The following is a 20192-nucleotide window of genomic DNA, read 5'->3' on the forward strand; positions in this document are numbered from 1 at the left end:
AAATATTATTTTATTTTAGACCTATTTTCATGCTTTATAAATGTATGGGAAAATTTAATAGAAGGTAATCAAGTGACGTGATTCAATTTGTTTTTTGATAGTTTGTTAAGATATAAAAAATACAGAAAGCACATATATTGTAAGTATACACATTTGTAAATTTTTAAAAATTTAGCACCCATATTTTTTTAAAGAACATATTTGTACCCTAGAAGTTCCTTACCTCAGCTATTGTGAATAGTGCTGCAATGAACATGGGCATGTAGATATCTCTTTGAGATACTGATTTCATTTCCTTTGGATACACACCAAGAACTGGGTTTGTTGGTTCATATGGTAGTTCTATATTTAATTTTTTTGAGGAACCTCCACGCTGCTTTCTCTAATGGCTATACTAATATACATTCCCTCTAACATGTCCAAAAATTCCCTTTCTCCACACCCTTGCCAACACTATTGTATTAGTCCCTTCCCACATTGCTATAAAGAAATACCTGAGACTAAGTAATTTATAGAGAAAAGAGGTTTAATTGACTCCCAATTCTGCGGCTATACAGGAAGCATAGCAGCTTCTGCTTCTGGGAAGGCCTCAGGAAAGTTTTACTCATCGCAGAAGGCAAACTTGCAAGCAGGTGTCTTACACAGCGCAAGAAGGACAAAGAAGAGGGGGGATGTGCTACACACTTTTAAACAACCAGATTTTGTGAGAATTCACTCACTGTTGTGACACAATACCAAGCAGAAAACCCGCCCTCATGATCCAGTTAGCTCCCAGTAGGCCCCCACCTCCAACATTGGGGATTACTATTCTACATGAGATTTGGGTGGGATACAGATCAAAACTATATCGACTATCTCTTGTTCTTTTGATAATTGCCATTCTAATAAGTATCCTCTGACTTTGTTTTTTATCTATCAATATTGTGCTCACTATTCTGGGTCTTTTTCCTATCCATATACAGTTTAGAGTCAGTTTGTTAATATTTGCAAAGCAATTTGGTGACATTTTGATTTTTGTTTTGAATCTGTAGGTCAAGGTGGAAAGAATTAACATATTGACAATATTGAATCTTCATATTATATACATGATGGGATTCTCAATTTGTTTAGATATTTGAAATTTTTCATCTATTTTTTTTCATATAGATCTTGTATCAATATATTTTAGTAAACTAATACTTAAGTATTTGATTTTTGGGGGTGCTAATATCAATGATATCATGTTTTTTTATTTCAAACTTGACTTGTTCATTACTGCTGTATAGGAAAACTATTCACTTTTGCATATTAACCTTGTATCCTGCAACTATGCTATAATCACTTACTAATTAGTCCCAGGAGTTTTTGTGTTTTTGATTGGTAATTATTTAGGATTTCCTATAGAAACAACTATGTCACTTGTAAATACAGACAATCTTATTCTTCTTTCCCAATTTTTATGTTTCCTTTTTTAAAAGTTTTTTTTTTTTCTTTTAACTTTTAAGTTCAAGGGTACAAGCTCAGGTTTGTTACAAAGGTAAACTTGTGTCATGGGGGTTTGTTGTACAGATTATCTCATCACCCAGGTATTAAGCCTAGTACCCATTAATTATTTTTCCTGATCCTCTCCCTCCTCCTACCCTCCACCCTCCAAAAGGCCCCAGTGTGTGTTGTTCCCCTCTATGTGTTCATGTGTCCTCATCCTTTAGGTCCCACTTATAAGTGAGAACATGCAGTATTTGGTTTTCTGTTCCTGTGTTAGTTTGCTATGGATAATGGACTCCAGCTCCATCCATATTCCTGCAAAGGACATAATCTCATCTGTTTATGGCTTCCTAGTATTCCATGGTGTATATGTGCCACATTTTCTTTATCCAGTCTATCATTGATGGGCATTTAGGTTGACTCCATGTCTTTGCTATTGTGAATAGTGCTGCAGTGAACATTTGCATGCATGTGTCTTTATGGCAGAATAATTCATATTCCTTTGGATATATGCCCAGTAATGGGGTTGCTGGGTCAAAAGGTATTTCTGTCTGTAGGTCTTTGAGGAATTGACGCACAGTCTTCCACAATGGTTGAACTAATTTACACTTCCACTAACAGTGTATAAACATTCCTTTTTCTCCAAAACCATGCCAGCATCCATTATTTTTTGACTTTTTAATAATAGCCATTCTAACTGCTATGAGATGGTATCTCATTGTGGCTTTAATTTGCATTTCTCTAAGAATCAGGGATGTTGAGCTTTTTGTCATATGATTTTTGGCTGCATGTATGTCTTCTTTTGAAAGTTTCTGCTCATGTCCTTTGCCCACTTTTTTATGGGGTTGTTTGGGTTTTCTTCTTGTAAATTTGTTTAACTTTTTATAGATGCTAGATATTAGACTTCTGTCAGATGCATAGTTTGCAACATTTTCTCCCATTCTGTAGGTTGTCTGTTTACTCTGTTGACAGTTTCTTTTGCTGTATAAAATATCTTTAGTTAACTAGATCCCATTTGTCCATTTTTGCTTTTGCTGCAATTGCTTTTGGCATCTTTGTTATGAAATCTTTGTCATGCCTATGTTCTGAATGGCATTGCTTAGGTTGTCCTCTGGGGTTTCTATAGTATTGGGGTTTACATTTAAGTCTTTAATCCATCCTGAATTAATTTTTATGGTGTAAGGAAAGGGTTCAGTTTCCATCTTCTGCATATGGCTAGCCAGTTATCACAGTACCATTTATTGAATGAGGAATCCATTCCCCATTGCTTGTTTCTTGTCATGTTTGTCAAAGATTAGATAGTTGTAAGTGTGTGATCTTATTTCTGGGTTCTCTATTCTGTTCCATTGGTCTATGTCTGTTCTTGTTCCAGTACCATGCTGTTTTGGTTACTGTAGCCCTGTTGTGTAGTTTGAAGTTAGGTAGCATGATGCCCCCAGTTCTTTTTGCTTAGGATTGCCTTGGCTATTCAGGCTCTCTTTTGGTTCCATATAAATTTCAAAATAGTTTTCTCTAGCTCTGTGAAGAATGTCAATGGTAGTTTAATAGGCATAGCACTGAATCTATAAATTCCTTTGAGCAGTATGGCCATTTTCACAATATTGATTCTCCCTATCCATGAGCATGGAATACTTTGCCATTTGTTTGTGTACTCTCTAATTTTCTTGAGCAGAGGTTTGTAGTTCTCCCTGTAGAGACCTTTCACCTGCCTAGTTAGTGTAATCCTAGGTATTTTATCCTTTATGTGGCAATTGTCAATAGGAGTTTATCCTGATTTGGCTCGGCTTGACTATTGTGGTATATAGGAATGCTAGTGATTTTTGCACTTTAATTTTGCATCCTGAGACTTTGTTGAAGCTGTTTATCAGCTGAAGAAGCTTTTGGGCTGAGACAATAGGGTTTTCCAGATATAGGATCATGTCATCTGTAAACTGGGATAGTTTGACTTACTCTCTTTCTTTTTGGATATGCTTTATTTCTCTCTCTTGCTTGATTGCCCTGGCCAGAACTTACAATATTTTGTTTAATAGGAGTGGTGAGGGAGAGCCTCCTTTTCTTGTGCTGGTTTTCAAGGGGAATGCTTCCAGCTTTTGCCCATTTAGTATGATGTTGGCTGTGAGTTTGTCATATATGACTCTTATTATTTTGAGGTATGCTCCTTCAATACCTAGTTTATTTAGAGTTTTTTAACATAAATTGATGTTGAATTTTATCAGTCTTTTCTACATCTATTGAGCTATTAGGTGTTTCTGTCTTTATTTCTATTTATGTGATGCATCACATTTATTGATTGGCATATGTTGAACCAATCTTGCATCCTGGGAATGAAGTCTCCTTGATCATGGTGGATAAGCTTTTTAATGTATAGCTGGATTTGGTTTGCCAGTATTTTGTTGAGGATTTTTGCATCAATGTTCATCAAGGACATTGGCCTGAAACTTTCTTTTTTAGTTGTATCTCTGCCAGGTTTTGTTGTCAAGATGATGCTGGCCTCATAGAATGAGTTAGGAAGGAGCCTCTTCTCCTCAATTTTCTGGAATAGTTTCAGTAGGAATGCTACCAGCTCTTCTTTGTACATCCAGGAGAATTCAGCTGTGAATCCATCTGGTCCTGAGTTTTTTAGGTTGGTAGGCTATTTGTTACTGCCTCAATTTCAGAACTCATTATTGTTGTGTTCAGGGATTCAGTTTCTTTCTGGCTCAGTCTTGGAAGGGTGGATGTGTCTAGGAATTCATCCATTTCTCCTAGATTTTCTAGCTTACGTGCATAGAAATGTTCATACTATTCTCTGATGGTTGTTTGTGTTTCTACGTGGTCAGTGGTAATATCCCTCTTGTCATTTCTAATTGTGTTTATTTTAGTCTTTTCTCTTTTCCTCTTTATTATTCCAGCAAGTAGTCTATCCAGTTTTTTTTTTTCATCTTCTAGATTAGTTGATCTTTTGAATGGGTTTTGTGTCTCAATCTCCTTCAGTTTAGCTCTGATTTTGGTCATTTATTGCCTTCTGCTAGCTTTTGCACTTATTTGCTCTTGGTTCTCTAGTTATTTTACTTGTGATGTTAGGTTGTTAATTTGAAATCTTTCTAGATTTTTGATATGGGCTTTTAGTGCTATTAATATTCCCTCTTAACACTGTCTTAGCTGTGTCCCAGAGATTTGGTATATTGTATCTTCATCCTCATTAGTTTCAAAGACTACTTGATTTCTTCCTTAATTTCATTATTTATCCAAAAGTCATTTAGGAGCAGGTTATTCAATTTCCATTTAATTGTATGGTTTTAAGTGAATTTGTAAGTCTTAATTTCGAATTGAATTGCACTGTGTTCTGAGAGACTATTATGATTTCAGTTATTTTGCATTTGCTGAGGAGTGTTTTACTTTCAATTATGTGATCAATTTTAAAGTAAGTGCTATGTGCCAATGAGAAGACCGTATATTCTTTTGTTTTTGGGTGAAGAGTTCTGTAGATATCTATCAGGTTCATTTGATCCAGTGCTGAGTTCAGGTCCTGAATATCTTTGTTAATTTTCTGTCTCAATGATTCATCTAATATTTTCAGTGCAGTGTTAAAGTCTCCCACTATTATTGTGTGGGAGTCTAAGTCTGTTTGAAGGTCTCTAGGAATTTGCCTTATGAATTTGGGTACTCTTGTGTTGGGTTTATATACATTTAGGATAGTTAGATCTTCTTGAATTGAACCCTTTAGGATTATATAATGCCCTTCTTTGTCTTTTATAATTTTTGTTGGTTGGAAATCTGTTTTGTCAGAAACTAGGACTGCAACCACTGTTTTTGTTTTTGTTTTCTGTTTTCCATTTGCTTGGTAGATTTTTCCTCCCTCCCTTTATTTTGAGCCTAAGGTTGGAACTGCTAAGTCATCCAAACAGCAAAGGTGGAGGCCTGCCCCTCCCTCTGGGAGCTCTGTACATGGGACTTTTCAAATCTCTGTAAGCCAGAGAACAGTGGTGGTGGTGGCTGGAGGCCCCCGTTGGGAGGTCTTGCCCAGGGCAGAATGGGATTGGGGACCTGCTTAAAGCAGCAGCCGGGCCACACTTTTGTAGAGCTGCTGTGCTGTGCTGTGCTGTGGTACTGCTTCTGCCCGGTTGAGTTGGGCTTTTCAAAGTTCGCAGGCTGGAATGGCTAAATTGCCCAAATAGCAAAGATGGTGGCTTGCCCCTCCCCCCAAGAGCTCCATCCCAGGAAGGTGCAACACTGCTACTGCTACTGATGGCTGGCTGGAATTCCAATCCAGGGTATCTTGCCCTGTGAGGTGCCATGGAAGTGGGGCCCACAGACTGTCACTGCTCAGCTCTCTGAATTTAGCATCTTTCCTAGGGGTACACACAGGGGTCTAACCTCTTGCTTTATTTGAGTTGCAGTTACTTTTGCTGGGATGCCCAGAAATCCAGAGTATCTAACGCTCCTGGGTCTCTGTGAGCACCTAAGCAGCTGCTCTGTGGAGACTCCATATAGCTTTGTGTGTCAAACTGAAGGCCTTGGTGGAGTGCATTCATGAGGGGGATCTCCTGATCCGAGGGTTGCAAAGATCCATGGAGAAGCATGGTATCCTGGGGTCATGCATTCACTCACCACATACCTGGGTGGGAAAGGTTCCCCTGGCCACATGTGAGCCATCGTCCTGCTTTGCTTTCCTCAGTTCTTCATGGGTGGAGTTGTTTCCTTGATTAGTACCAGTGTGAGTACCTGGATGTTTCTGTTGAAAGTGCTGTAGTTACTCACCCCTTTGCTTCCTCTCCATGAGAACCATGCACCTAAGCTGCTTCTAGTCAGCCATCTTGGCCCTTCCCCAATTTGTAAGAATGCCAGATAACACATATGAATAATTTTAGAGGCTCCAGATGGTGTTGGCTTCACCCAATGTTTATTCACTTTATCTTCTGAAGGACAGGAGGCTTGATTAAGTATATTGAGTCACAAAGTTATCAGACAAAAGGCTAGTTTGAAGTTTTCAACAGGGATAGCCTTCCTGTGTTTGACCTCACTCCTATGACCCTCCAGGACTTCCAATGTAAATGGTCAGGTACATTCTAAGGTCCCTAATATTTGCAAGATCCTGAACCTCAATTTTTGTTTCCTCAATACCAGGAAGTGGTTTTAAGTGCCATTTTTAAAAGATTCTTTCTGTATGCCTTCTTAATTTCTTACTTTGAGGAGTTTAAGAATTTGGCACATACTTGGAGAGAAAAATTCTCTGAATCTCTTCCCTAAATTTCTCTTTTCTCAGAGATTGTAGCTCTACCAGTTTTGCTACCATTAGGAACTCTGATTTTTAATTTGTGTTTTTCAGGCCCATGAATTTGACGAAATCTCTGCTAGGTGTCTTGCCTTTATCAGCTTGCAGCCTTCATCTCTGCCTGACTTGGGCAATTTTCTGATTGTTACTTTTATCTTACTAAATATTCTCTATATACTCAAGTTCTGGCTATTTCTGAAGTTCTTGAACTGTTTAAGCCTTTTTTTTAAAATCTTGCTTTCGAGTTCATGAAGGAGTTTTGGTATGCTACACGCTATTCTGTCAGAACTGCAAATGGAAGTCACCTCAATTTTTTAAAAGGAAAATGAGACAGTAGCGATTAACTTCAATTCAATGCATTTTTATGTGCATCATATTTCACAATTGCTTTACATTGCATAATTGGGGGTACTTGGGGGTGCAGGTAGAGATAATTTGAATTAAGTGACAACCAAAAAGACGTTTAGCTATGTCTTCAGTACCTATCCTTTCTGCTGTATAATTAATTGACTTATCTATGTTCTAGATCACATTTTAGCTTTAAAATTTTGTTTACTTAAGGAAGATAGAGTGTAACTGTTGAATAAAATATTGTGACATTTGAACTATTATTGAAGTGCATGTTTTTAAAATCTGTCATTCGAGTGACAGATTTGGTCAATATAAAAAATAAAAACACTGTAAGCCAGTCTTTTCTGTAACAACTCCTGGCTATATGCTTTAATAGTTATTGTTTCCAAAAGTAGTATTTGTGAATGTAATTACAATGAAAGGAGGTACATCAGGAAGTTTGGAAAAACTTTTAGGTAATTTACTAATTACCTAAATTCCATGGGAAGTAGAGATGGAAAAAGAGAAATTAAATTATTTTCCCTCTAGATAACAAACAATATCAAATACATATTGGTTATTTAAAATTCAATTTTTCAGTTTCCTTTTTTTCTTTTTAAATTTCAGTTCCCTACTTTCAGGTCAATTCATATTTTACTTAAATCTATAATGGAAATTAAGGAAGCAGGAGTAACTACCTCTACAAAAACCCAAAGGAGCTCTTTTTTTCAGGTGATTTTTAAAAGTTCTTATAAACCTTAGAATAAAAGATTAAGAATAATATCAGTTAGGACAATCATTTATGTTTTATTTCAGTTTACTGTTAATCTGTGTGTATCTTTTTAAATTCTGTCTTCTGAAGGTGACAATTATTTTCAACTTGCATTCAATATGTGTAAATATAAATAATGTAATAAATGTATCTGCTTCAAGAAGAAAGTATTATACGTGAATGTGTATATTGATTTATCTCTTTATATATAAATATATAGACACATACATAGATATAAAGAGAGAGAGACAGAAGACAGAGAGAGAGCTCTAGAAATATATATTATTCAAAATAATGAACTTTAACTAGTATTTAATATAGACTTACCAAATTACTAAATTTTGATATATTAAAATATATATTTTTTCCTATATTTGTTAAAACTATGTGTTTTGAGTTCATATGGGGACTTTTATTGAATTGACAAATCTTCGGCTCATTACTCAAAAGAGCTCTACAACTTCCCAACTTTGTAATTTTAGGATAGCAAAAGTCACTGTTGCTATCATGGTTGCAGATTATCTTAATTTTAATTCAGCAAATGAACTCTTGAGTTTTATTTTACTATGTTTTCATCTACTGACTGAAAAAAAGTGTATTCTGTGTTTTGTTGAAACCCATCTGAGAAATAAAATATTCATTACTTCATCAGAGACATTTGATCTGAAAGTATATGTTCTATTATTTGAAGAAAATTAATTTTTGAAAGGTTTTACTAATCAAAATACAAGTGAATTATCTGTGTCCCCCAGAACAGATGTACTTTTTGGCAACTCTACTTTCAAATATCTGTTCTTGTTTGTTTTATTTTGACCCAGGAGGCAAATATTAAAAACAGATGTTTGAAATAGCAAAGGTAATCAATTAGAAAAAGGTAGTAAAATTTACCATTGTGATAAGGTAATATTGCATGATATATTTTTAAAATATTTTAAATTTATAATGGCTACTGCAAATAGTTTCTTAATAGGATATAGCCCTTGAAAATCATATATAAAAATGTAATTAATATACAAATATTATCAAAATGATTTCACTTAAATTATGCTAGAAATTTTCTTTTATAAAATCAATTCCTAAAAATGTTAATTTATTGCTTATGAATCATAAATAGAAATTTTTCATATGATGCAAATAGTAAACAATAAAGGGCCTACATGCAGAGATTTTAAATTCTAGTTGATATATAATAAATAAATAAACAATATACAGAAAATTGTATAAAAAACATTCAGCGAATGATCTACAGTATGAGGTGTGTATTACTTTAAATAACTTGCTCCAAGACAGGCTCTCAGAAGAGGAAAGTTAATCACGATCTTGAAATAAAGCAAGAAGGAAGCCATGAAGATATCTAGAGAAGAGAGTGTGGGGCAGAGAAAACAACACATGAAATGGTAATGTGACAGAAATGGCTGATAGAAGATGAAGAAATCCCAGGGTGAAAAGAAATTATGCCAGAGTATGTATTGTCTTTTATTATACTATAAGAAGTTTGGATGCTGTTCTCAGAGAGAGGAGAATCCATTCGAAGCATGAGCTTCATATAATCCATTTGTACATTAAATATAGCCCCTAGGCTTTTGGATGAAGAAACAGCGTGCATGACAAACATGAGACAAACAGGTTTGGGGGTAATTAAATTATATTTGTGTCAGTAGCTGTGTTATTCTATTTATTTATAAAATTTCTCAGAGCTTTTTTTTATTATAGATTCAGGGGTTACATGTGCAGATGTGTGACATGGATATATTTTGTAATGCTGGGGTTTGGGCTTCAAATGTACCCATCACTTAGATAGTGAACATTGTACCCAGTAGGTAATTTTCAACCCTCACTCCCCTCCCTTCCTTCCTCTCTCCTTCCCTTTCCATTTTTGGAGTCCCCAGTGTCTATTATTTTTATCTTTTTATCCATGTGTACCCATTGTTTAGCTCCTGCTTATTTTAAAACTGCTGTTAGATCTCCAGGTGGAGAAGTTGAAAAGCAGCTGGAGAGTTGGAGAGAGAGTCTCTGCCTCAAAGAAAAAAAAAAAAGGAAAGAAAGAAGAAAGAAAGAAAAGAAAGAAAGAGAGAAAGAAAGAAAGGAAGGAAAGAATGGAACACAAAAGAGGGCTCAGAGTGAAGATATGGATTGATCAGATGACTGAGACTAGGTAAGATTATTTAAAGAGTGAGCTTAGCATGGAGTCGAAGTCTGATGACTAAGCCATGGGGACACTGCAACATTTTAAAATATTTATGTTAAATTGATGCTAAAATGTAAGTATATATTGGAACATCTAACTGATATTATTAATACATTTGAAAATGAGAAGTGAGACTAAAATTTAATAAGGTAGAAAAATAAAGATTATTCAACTTTCAGCCCCTCACCACACAAAGAGTATTAAAAAAGAGCTATTTATATAATGAGATTTCCATCATTCATGAACCTAGGGAAAAGATTTTAAAGAGAACCTTTGGTATACACCACATGCATTTGAGGGACACAATGAACTACCAAAATTAGCTGCTCTTAGAGCCCAGCAAAGAAAAGGTAAGCTGCAAATAATGTTTTAGCTTTGATTCCAGAGTTGGTTGAACAAGGGATGTGCATGTGTTACATGCATCAGACATGACCTAAGAGAGTAGTAGTGTTAGTATATGATCTGCAATATCTGTTTAAGAGGACAGCTCTTGGGGTTACTGACCCTCAGCAAAAGGAAGTTGTAGGTACTGTTGCTGGGTAGCTCGAGAGTGAGGATGAAGTGAATGAAAACCCTGGACAGACTGAGGTTGACTCTTGCAGGTAAGAGATCCTCAGTAAAAAAGAACGCATAGGAGAAAAGTCAACATTATAAATCTTCAAAGCCAGAGAACGTGTCATTGGACAAGAGATAGCACACATCTGAACTTCTTTCTTTAATTCCCCAATGTTTCAACTCTGCAGTCAAAAACAGCAAGCAGCAAGATGAGAGGGGAAGAGTAGCATAGCAAGTTGTAAAGTGCAGAAGTCAACCAGAATTTTCCTCTCTAACTGCAAGTCTCTAGCTTTTGCCAACCCTACAGGGAGAGAGAAAGAAGCCTTCACTGTTAATCAAGATTAAAGTTTCAATCTTTTAAGGTTTGTCAAATAAAGACATATTTCCTAGAACAGTAGGCATTCTGTACATAGTAAAACAACAAGCCAATGACTGATTGCTTCACCAAAATGGATTTCTAGGTTCAGACAAACGTAGTGTATTATCTTATAGAATTCCTCTAATTCACTAGTTGTTTCTATTTCCAATTTTGATAAAATTTAGACATGATTTGTAGCTGTGTTTAACTCTTTAAAGTGATTGTTATATCTCTGACGTCCATGTCAGTCCAGGTACCAAACACTATTTCAGTATTTGTGTCAGTGTCTGTGATTTTATGCTTTTGGAAATCCATCCAGATATGCTGGAACATCAATATCATCTGATCACAATGGATGTAGTTTAGTAGTGACCCCTGTGTAAGTAAGGACAATAAAACTAAGACAGATTGGTTGGGCACGGTGGCTCACACCTGTATCCCAGCACTTTGGGAGGCCAAGGCAGGTGGATCACAAGGTCAAGAGATTGAGATCATCTTGGCCAACATGGTGAAAACCTGTCTCTACTAAAAATACAAAAATTAGCTGGGCATGGTGGTACGCGCCTGTAGTCCCAGCTACTAGGGAGGCTGAGACAGGAGAATTGCTTGAACCTGGGAGGCAGAGGTTGCAGTGAGCCGAGATCACGTTACTGCACTCCAGCCTGGGGACAGAGAGAGACTCCGTCTCAAAAAAAAACGAAAAAAAAAACTAAGATTAGTAAAAAGCTTGGAAATCAACTAATTGAAGAACTGATCCCTCATATGACTGAACAACAAATAGGTAAACAAATCCAGGGGATAGTCACATATATCATCAGGCAACAGTGACAGAAAAAGGACCTTGGTTCAAAGAGGCCAATAACCATAACAGCTTAAACACCTTCCTACAAGTATAGAGATTTTCTGTTGTAAAATTATATTTTTTATGCTTATCATATTTTTCCTGCTTTTATTTTAGGTTCAGGGGGTACATGTTCAGGTTTGTTACATGGGTGAATCGTGTATCACTGAGGCTTGGCATACAAATGATCCCATCACCAAGGTGGTGAGCATAGTCTAATAAATATAATGCATCTTCTTTTGAGGACAAAGAGTATTTTGTATTCCGAACAGTGAATGGGACCTCAAGTCTACTCCAAAAGAGAAAATAAATATGTTGAATAGTAAGCTCTCACATTACTTTTCCATTTATCATTTAATTCACTTTCTTAATATAACTGCAAACCTGAAAAATGTATGCCAAACCATGATAGGTACTTGTTGCTTCTTCTTCAAATTTAGAGAATTTCATAAGATTGATTGATGTACAAATAAGGCTTTCACTTGAAATGTTGGTCCAAATGTATTGGCTGGTACTTTCCAATTGAATAACCATGTATATTTACCCTGAACTGTCAAATCAGGAGATCAATCACATAAGGAGTTGAAAGAATAATAATGAAAGTGACTATATTGACATATATAGTTATATTTATAGTAAAGGCAACTCAATATCTGTATATATGGAAGAGCAGATCATATATATATTGGTGTAATAGCATTCACATGAAGTGCTCTATGAAGTATGGTAGGCAATAGCCACATGGAACTTTCAAAATTAAATGTACCCGACTGCTTGGGCTGCCATCACATGATATTATATACTGGATGTCTTAAACAATAGAAATTTATTTTCTTATAGTTCTGGAGACTAAAAGTCCAAGATCAAGGCTTTGGCTGATTTGGTTCTCGTGAGGCTCCTCTCCTGGCTTGCAGATGGCCACCTTCTTGCTGTGTTCTCCCATGGCCTTTCCTTGATGTGTGCAGGGGAAATCTCTCTCTTCCTCTTCTTATAAGGCTACTAATTCTCTTGGATTAGGGTTACACCTTTATTACTTCATGTAAGCCTAATTATCTCCTAAAGTCCCTATCTCCAAATAAAGTCACATTGGGGTGTTAGGGCTTCAACATATGAATTTTGGGGTAATGTAATTTGGTCTTGTAGCTTTAAAATATAAAAAATTAACATTGAGCAAAATTTTAAAAACTTAGTTCCTCTATTACTCTAGTCAGATTTCAAGTGCTCAATAACCAAATATACTTATGTCTTTTATATTGGACATTGAAGATATAAGACATTTCCACCACCATAGAAAATTTGGTTAGCATTGTTGTAGAACATAGCATCTCATACTTCCAGTTCTTCTAATTCAATTTTAATAAATATAATCTTATAAGCTGAAACCTCTAAATTACTAAAACTTGTCTTATCACTCAACATATGGTTTATCTTGGTGATTATATCAAGTGTACTTAAAATAATGTGTAATCTGAACTTGTTAGGTATAATGTTTTATGAAAATAGGTTAAGAGGGTTGACTCTGTTTTGTATATCTTCTGTGTTTCTACTGATGATTTGTTTAATGATTGTTCTATCAATTGCTGAGAAAGGGTGATAAAATCTCATAGTATTAGGAAGAAATTTTCTATTTCAACTTTTAATTCCTGAAATATTGTTATTGCACTTGAAAGCTCTATTAGGTGCATAAATATTTATGATTACTGTTTTCCTGATATTTTGACTTGTTTTCATCTTTATGAAACACTTTTTGAATCTACTGTTACCCTTTTTAGTCCACATTACATAATATCATAATGGGCACAACTCTCACATTTTTTATTTTTTTCAAGTCTCTTTCTTTATTCATACGTAATAGTTGTTTGTACTTTGGTGGTACATGTGATATTTTGATACATGCATACAATCTTTAATGATCAAAGGTATTTGGGATATCCATCACCTCAAATATTTATCTTTTCTTTATGTTGGGAACATTCCAATTCGTATTTTCTAGCTATTTGAAATATACAATACATTATTGTTAACTAAAGTCACCCTACTGTACTACGACAAACTAAATCTTATTCCTTCTGTCTAAATGTATTTTTATCCCATTAACCAGCCTCTGGTATATCTTCATTTCTCCATTTCCTTTTTACTGTGTCTTTATATTAAAATGTAATTATTGTAGATAGCTCATAGATAGTTATTTTTTAAACCATTCTTGAATCTGTGGATTTTGATTGGAGTGTTTAGTTCATTAATAATTTTAAAAAATTTATTTTTAATTTGTATAAGTAGAGAGTGGGTATATATATATATGTATTATATATGGAGTACATAGATATTTTGATAAAGGCATACAATGTGTAATAATAACAGGATAAATGGGGTATTGGTAAGTTCAAGCATTTATCATTTCTTTGTGTTACAACATTCCAACTATACTCCTTTAGTTATTTTAAATAGTACTGTAAGTTATCGTTGACTTTAATCACCCTGTTGGGCTATCAGATAGAATACTTTATTCATCTTATCCAACTACATTTTTGTACCCATTAACCACTGCAACTTCCTCCACTCCCCCCACTACCCATCCCAGCCACTGGCAACCATCATTCTACTCTCTATCTCCATGAGTTCAATTGTTATAATTTTGAGCCCCCACAAATGAATGAGAACATGTGATGTTTGTCTTTCAGTGCCTGGCTTAAATAATGTCCTCCAGGGAAAGAGTAATGTTTTCTAAGAAAGTAGTTATTATATTGATGACTTAATAATGAGGAGACAATCATGCCTGCACTGAAAGAGAAAGAATTAAATATAGAGGGATTGAGTGTTTTGGTGAAGCTAAACTCTTTCTGCTACTTTATTACCTGCTAATCATGGAGCTACATTTCTCTTTTGCCTGTATTGCCAAATTTCTAGGAGGATATTCCCTCTCTTATTTGTCTCCTGTTTGTTATACAAACTAATGAAATTTGACTCCTATCATTATCAATACTTTCATTGACCTTCTTCTTGTCAAATTCATGTCACCATCTCATTTTATCTTTTGGGGGCATTTGGCATATCCTCCTATTGTGGTCTCTTCTTGCTCTTTAGCCACATTTGGTGTTCTTTGTGGACTTTTCTTCTTTTTTTCCTTTCACAAAATATTGGTGTCCCTTTGTTCTATCTTTGAGCCCCTACATTTTGACATTCCCAATAGCTTCTATTATTTAAGTGTATTTCTTTTCATCTTCTTGCTATTTTATGACTCAGCAACCTATAATCCTGGTCCCAAACTTATTGCTGGCTCCCAGACAAAATTTTTCAGTTATTTCTATATGAGTGTGAAAATGAACCCATATGTTTCTAAAGAAACCTCATCTTGAATTCTCCATCTCCATGAATGCTGTGCCCACATTTACCTAGTTCACTGGATGTAACTTGGGGTTCCTTGGGCTTCACATTCAATCAATCAAGAATTCCTATGTTTAAACTTCCTAAATATCCTTCATTGTCATGCCTATCTGAATCGTTCCAGTAGCCTCCATGCCATTCTCCTTGAAATAAACTTACTTTTCACCAAAATATCCATTACCCTGTAGGCAGATGCTTTTCTATTGTTAAAAATTGTGTTCCTTGTTTGAAATTCTACATACTATTAAGGTGAACTCACTCAAAGTAGGTTTTTTACAACTTTCATACAGATTTTATGTTTTGTGATGAACAATATTATTTAGAATGTGTTTCTGGGTGCAAATCTGGGTAATTTCCATGGAGATAAAGAAATATAGTTGATTACTTATCTTGTGAAAATCCATGCTAAATTCATGCTTCCTATTACAACTCTACACTCCATAGCCAAAGAGATCATAAAAATGCAATAAGATTGCATCAACAACTGCCACAGATGTCCAAAGTCTTTCCTTTGCATGTAGACTAAAATACAAACTTCTTGCCACGGTGGGGAAGATCCTAGCCTGCCTGTCTCTCTACCTTTCTGACATTTTTCCAACCCATTTTACCATCAACTTACTACAACTAAACCGGGCTGCTTTTTCTCCTACTCTTGGGGATCAGGCAATATTTCAATAGCACCTTTTATTTATTTCCATTATGGTGTCTGTAATATTAAGTTGTAATTTGTTTTATTTATGTCTTCTAGAAATGTGACCCGTGGAACAAAACAGAGACCTCAGAAATGACACTACACATCTATAACGATCTGATCTTTGACAAACCTGACAAAAAACAAGCAATGGGGAAAGGATTACCTATTTAATAAATGGTGTTGGGAAAACTGAATAGCCATATGCAGAAAGCTGAAACTGGATCCCTTCCTTGCACCTTATATAAAAATTAACTCAACATGGATTAAAGACTTAAAAGTAAGACCTAAAACCATAAAAACCCTAGAAGAAAACCCGGGAAATACCATTCAGGACATAGGCATGGGCAAAGACTTCATGTCTAAAACACCAAAAGCAATGGCAACGAAAGCCAAAATAGACAAATGGGGTCTAATTAAACTACAGAGTTCTGCACAGCAAAAGAAACTACCATCAGAATGAACAGGCAACAGAATGGGAGAAAATCTTTGCAATCTATCCATCTGACAAACAGCTAATATCCAGAATCTACAAAGAATTCAAACAAATTTACAAGAAAAAAAAACAACCCCATCAAAAAGTGGGCAAAGGATATGAACAGACACTTCTCAAAAGAAGACATTTATGCAACCAACAAACATATGAAACAAGCTCATCATCACTGGTTATTAGAGAAATGCAAATCAAAACCACAGTGAGATACCATCTCACACCAGTTAGAATGACGATCATTAAAAAGTCAGGAAACAACAGAGCTGGGGAGGATGTGGAAAAATAGGAATGCTTTCACACTGTTGATGGGAGCGTAAATTAGTTTAACCATTGTGGAAGATAGTGTGATGATTTCTCAAGGATCTAGAACTAGAAATACCATTTGACCCAGCAATCCCATTGCTGGGTATATACCCAAAGGATTATAAGCCATTCTACTATAAAGACACATGTGCATGTATGTTTATTGAGGCACTATTCACAATAGCAAAGACTTGGAACCAACCGAAATGTCCATTAATGATACACTGGATATAGAAAATGTGGCACATATACACCATGGAATACTATGCAGCCATAAAAAAGGATGAGCTCATGTCCTTTGCAGGGACATGGATGCAGCTGGAAACCATCATTCTCAGTAAACTAACACAAGAAAAGAAAACCAAACACTGTATGTTCTCACTCATAAGTGACAGTTGAACAATGAGAACACGTGGATACAGGGCGGGAGACATCACACGCTAGGGCCTGTTGGGGGACGTGGGGCTAGGGGAGGAATAGCATTAGAAGAAATACCTAATGTAGATGACGGGTTGATGGGTACAGCAATCCACCATGTTATATGTTTACCTATGTAACAAACCTGCAAGTTCTGCACATGTATCCCAGAACTTAAAGTACAATTAAAAAAAAAAAGAAAGAAATGTGAACCTATATAATAGCAGGCCCTCTGTACTAATTAACAAATATGTTGTAAATAGACATAAAGTTGAGCAGGTATAGTAGAGAGAAGAAAGTAAATAGGCTTATCAAACATAAAGGGGAGATGGATGCTTTATGCATTTTCAATGATTTCTGGTAGGATTTTGAGGAGTGTGATACATATATTACAGAAGGAATGTTGTAATGAGAACATTGAAGTCATTGATTTTAGTGCTTCCAACTCATATTTGAAAGTACATAAAATTTAGATATTTAAATTTCGTAAAATTTTTATGAATTGCTTTTTGTTACCTATATTAAGTGACTCTATTTGGAATTAATTAAGGTAGCAAAATACATATTGGTTTACAAATGTCTTTCTTGAGGGTTAAAATTTTTTACATCCAATGGAAATAAGTGTTTTTAATGTGAATTCTCTTATACATAAACATTTATTTTGTGCTTGTAAAGCTGACTGCTAAGGATTCAATCATGAAAGAAACTCAGTTTCTGCTCTGGGAGAAATTATTGTTTCATGGAGAAGATAAAACTTGTAAACAAATCAATTATGATGTATTATACAGAGTGCTATAGTGCAGGCATGTTGAAAGTGCAGCAGAGGACACAAAAACTAACAAGATGAACGAATCATTATGGTATCATCAAGAAAAGAAAATGATGCCTTCAATTTCCAATCTTATTTGGGCTCATTACCTGAATTTTCCTTACCATACTCATGTGTATGTTTTAACACTAAATATTTCTCTTTTTTTTCTTCGAGATGGAGTCTTGCTCTGTTGCCCAGACTGTAGTGCAATGGCATGCTCTCAGCTCACTGCAACCTCTGCCTCCTGGTTCAAGAGATTCTGGTGCCTCAGCCTCCCAAGTACTTGGGACTACAGGTGTGCAACATCACACCCGGTTAATTTTTGTATTTTTAGTAAAGACAGTGTTTTGCCATGTTGGCCAGGCTGGTCTCAAACTCCTGGCCTCAAGTGAGCCACCCGCCTTGGCCTCCCAAAGTTCTTGGATTACAAGAGTGAGCCATCATGCCAGGCCAACAGTTAATATTTCTGTGGAAACAAACATGTTTACAAGTCTTTCTTCTCCCTAAAGTCATGTTATATTTCTATTTTTCCCCTAGTAGGTCACGGAGAGTATCACAGAATAGTTAAGTAATCTTTTCTAAAATCAGAGTCCTCTGAATCTATATGTGACACTTATTAGCTTAATCTGTTTTTTGCTTCCCCATTCTTAAAATGAGGATGAGAGTAATACTTAGAACACACACTTGGTATAAAAAAACAAATGAATTATTGCAGGGCAAGTTGTCAGGCACTTAGGAACAAGCATTCAGTGACTACCAATAATCTTGTCTTCATTGTTAGAATGAGAGTTCCTTGAGGGAGGAAGCAATGTCATATTTTTGGGCTATCCCTGGTGTACATGTTCATGCCTATTCCTTACTAAAATGAATATGCTGAAATGTACCTACTTTAGATGATCTCAGGTTTTAGATAAACTGAAAAAAGGTGTTTGTGTGTGTGTGTATATATATATATTTGTGTGTGTGTGTGTAAAACATTTTACCTTAAAATATTCTGGCATTTCCAATATTCAATAATAAAGTTAAGTACCAATAGCTAGCTGTCTTCCTAAAAACAGTTTGAAAAAAAATTAATAGGGCACAGGAGACAATGATGGAAGAGATGACGCTAAATGCCCTTTCCACTATGCAGACATCATTGTCCCTCAGGCAGAATACTTTCATTGTGTGGGTGCCCTTACTCCAGGTGGATGTGACTGAAAACAATTACATTAATTGGTCATGACATGTTTGGCTTGTAGCTTGGCTGCTATTGAGCCCTAGCCTTCACTTCTTTATTCCAGGGAAGTAGCTAAAGCATCTAATTTCAAAAATAGCATCCCGGTAAGCAGGATATGAATCACAGAAGCCTATATTTAGCTATTTATTACAATGATTGTTCTTATTATTCCTTTTAGGTATACTTCCCTGGGTCATGTGGGGGTCAGGAAGCATTTTTCAGGGCTCTCTGTCACTCAAGGTTGTGAAAGGTAGTACACGTTTGTTGTTTAGAAGGCTAAAATCCACTTCTTAATATTTTGGCAGTAATATTTTAATTTTGTTGTGGTGAAAGTATCCTGAGAGCTTCCAGTGAAACCTGTTTGATCCCTAAATCTACACACACACATGCACACACACGCAAACATCTTGTTGGTTCTATTTCTCTGGAGAATCGTTACTAATATATTAGATTTCTTTTGTTTTTTGAATTCATGGGTTTTCAATGCTAAATTTGGTTGATTCATGAAGTAGAATTAAAGGATGAGATAAGTCTTTTCTTGTTTTTCCAATTTGCTCTGTTAAGTCATCCAGACTACACTAGTGAGATTTTGCATGCAAATCTCTAAACTTTTAATTCAAAGGTCTAATATCTCCCCTCTATAAATAAATTATTGATTGGCTATTAGAAATCATCAATCAAAAATATAAGTGTCTTGTATTATGTCTTAGTCAAATATATTAAATTTGATACTATAGCTAGAAATTTAAGAAGTTTATTAGAGTTAACATCATAAACTAGATACAAGAAGTAAAAATAACTATTTTTAGCTTATTTTCTTCTAATTAGACTGTTGTATATTTTATCTTTCTATATAACATTACAATTGTTATTCATAAATGGAATTATGGTTATTATCATTATCAAGTTCTAAAAAATGTGATTGTCATGTGATCTTATTTATAATCAATATTTTCCAAAAAAATACATTGTTCTGAACCTTTGAATACATCAGAAACACAACATAATTTAAAACTTATTTACCTTAAGAATTCTCTCAAGGCTTATACTTATTACTGTAAATATTAACATTCAAAATCTCTGCTTTTGTTCAAACTATGAAAATGAGATTC

At 35.1% G+C, this 20192-nt stretch overlaps 1 long non-coding RNA gene across 2 annotated transcripts in view; it reads left to right on the plus strand.

Moving 5' to 3' along the window:
* Positions 1–19831, plus strand: part of LOC117980022 (uncharacterized) — a 41097-nt gene extending 21266 nt beyond the window's left edge. The window contains exons 2-5 of one of the 2 annotated variants that reach the window (XR_004671148.3): positions 7676–7780; positions 9107–9282; positions 9783–9975; positions 15895–19831. This is a non-coding gene — a long non-coding RNA (uncharacterized LOC117980022). The remainder of the gene's footprint in view (positions 1–7675; positions 7781–9106; positions 9283–9782; positions 9976–15894) is intronic. The other variant, XR_004671147.3, reaches the window with a different exon arrangement.
* Positions 19832–20192: the final 361 nt, after the last annotated feature.

The sequence above is a fragment of the Pan paniscus genome, chromosome 3 (assembly GCF_029289425.2).
Source record: "Pan paniscus chromosome 3, NHGRI_mPanPan1-v2.0_pri, whole genome shotgun sequence".
NCBI lineage: Eukaryota > Metazoa > Chordata > Mammalia > Primates > Hominidae > Pan > Pan paniscus.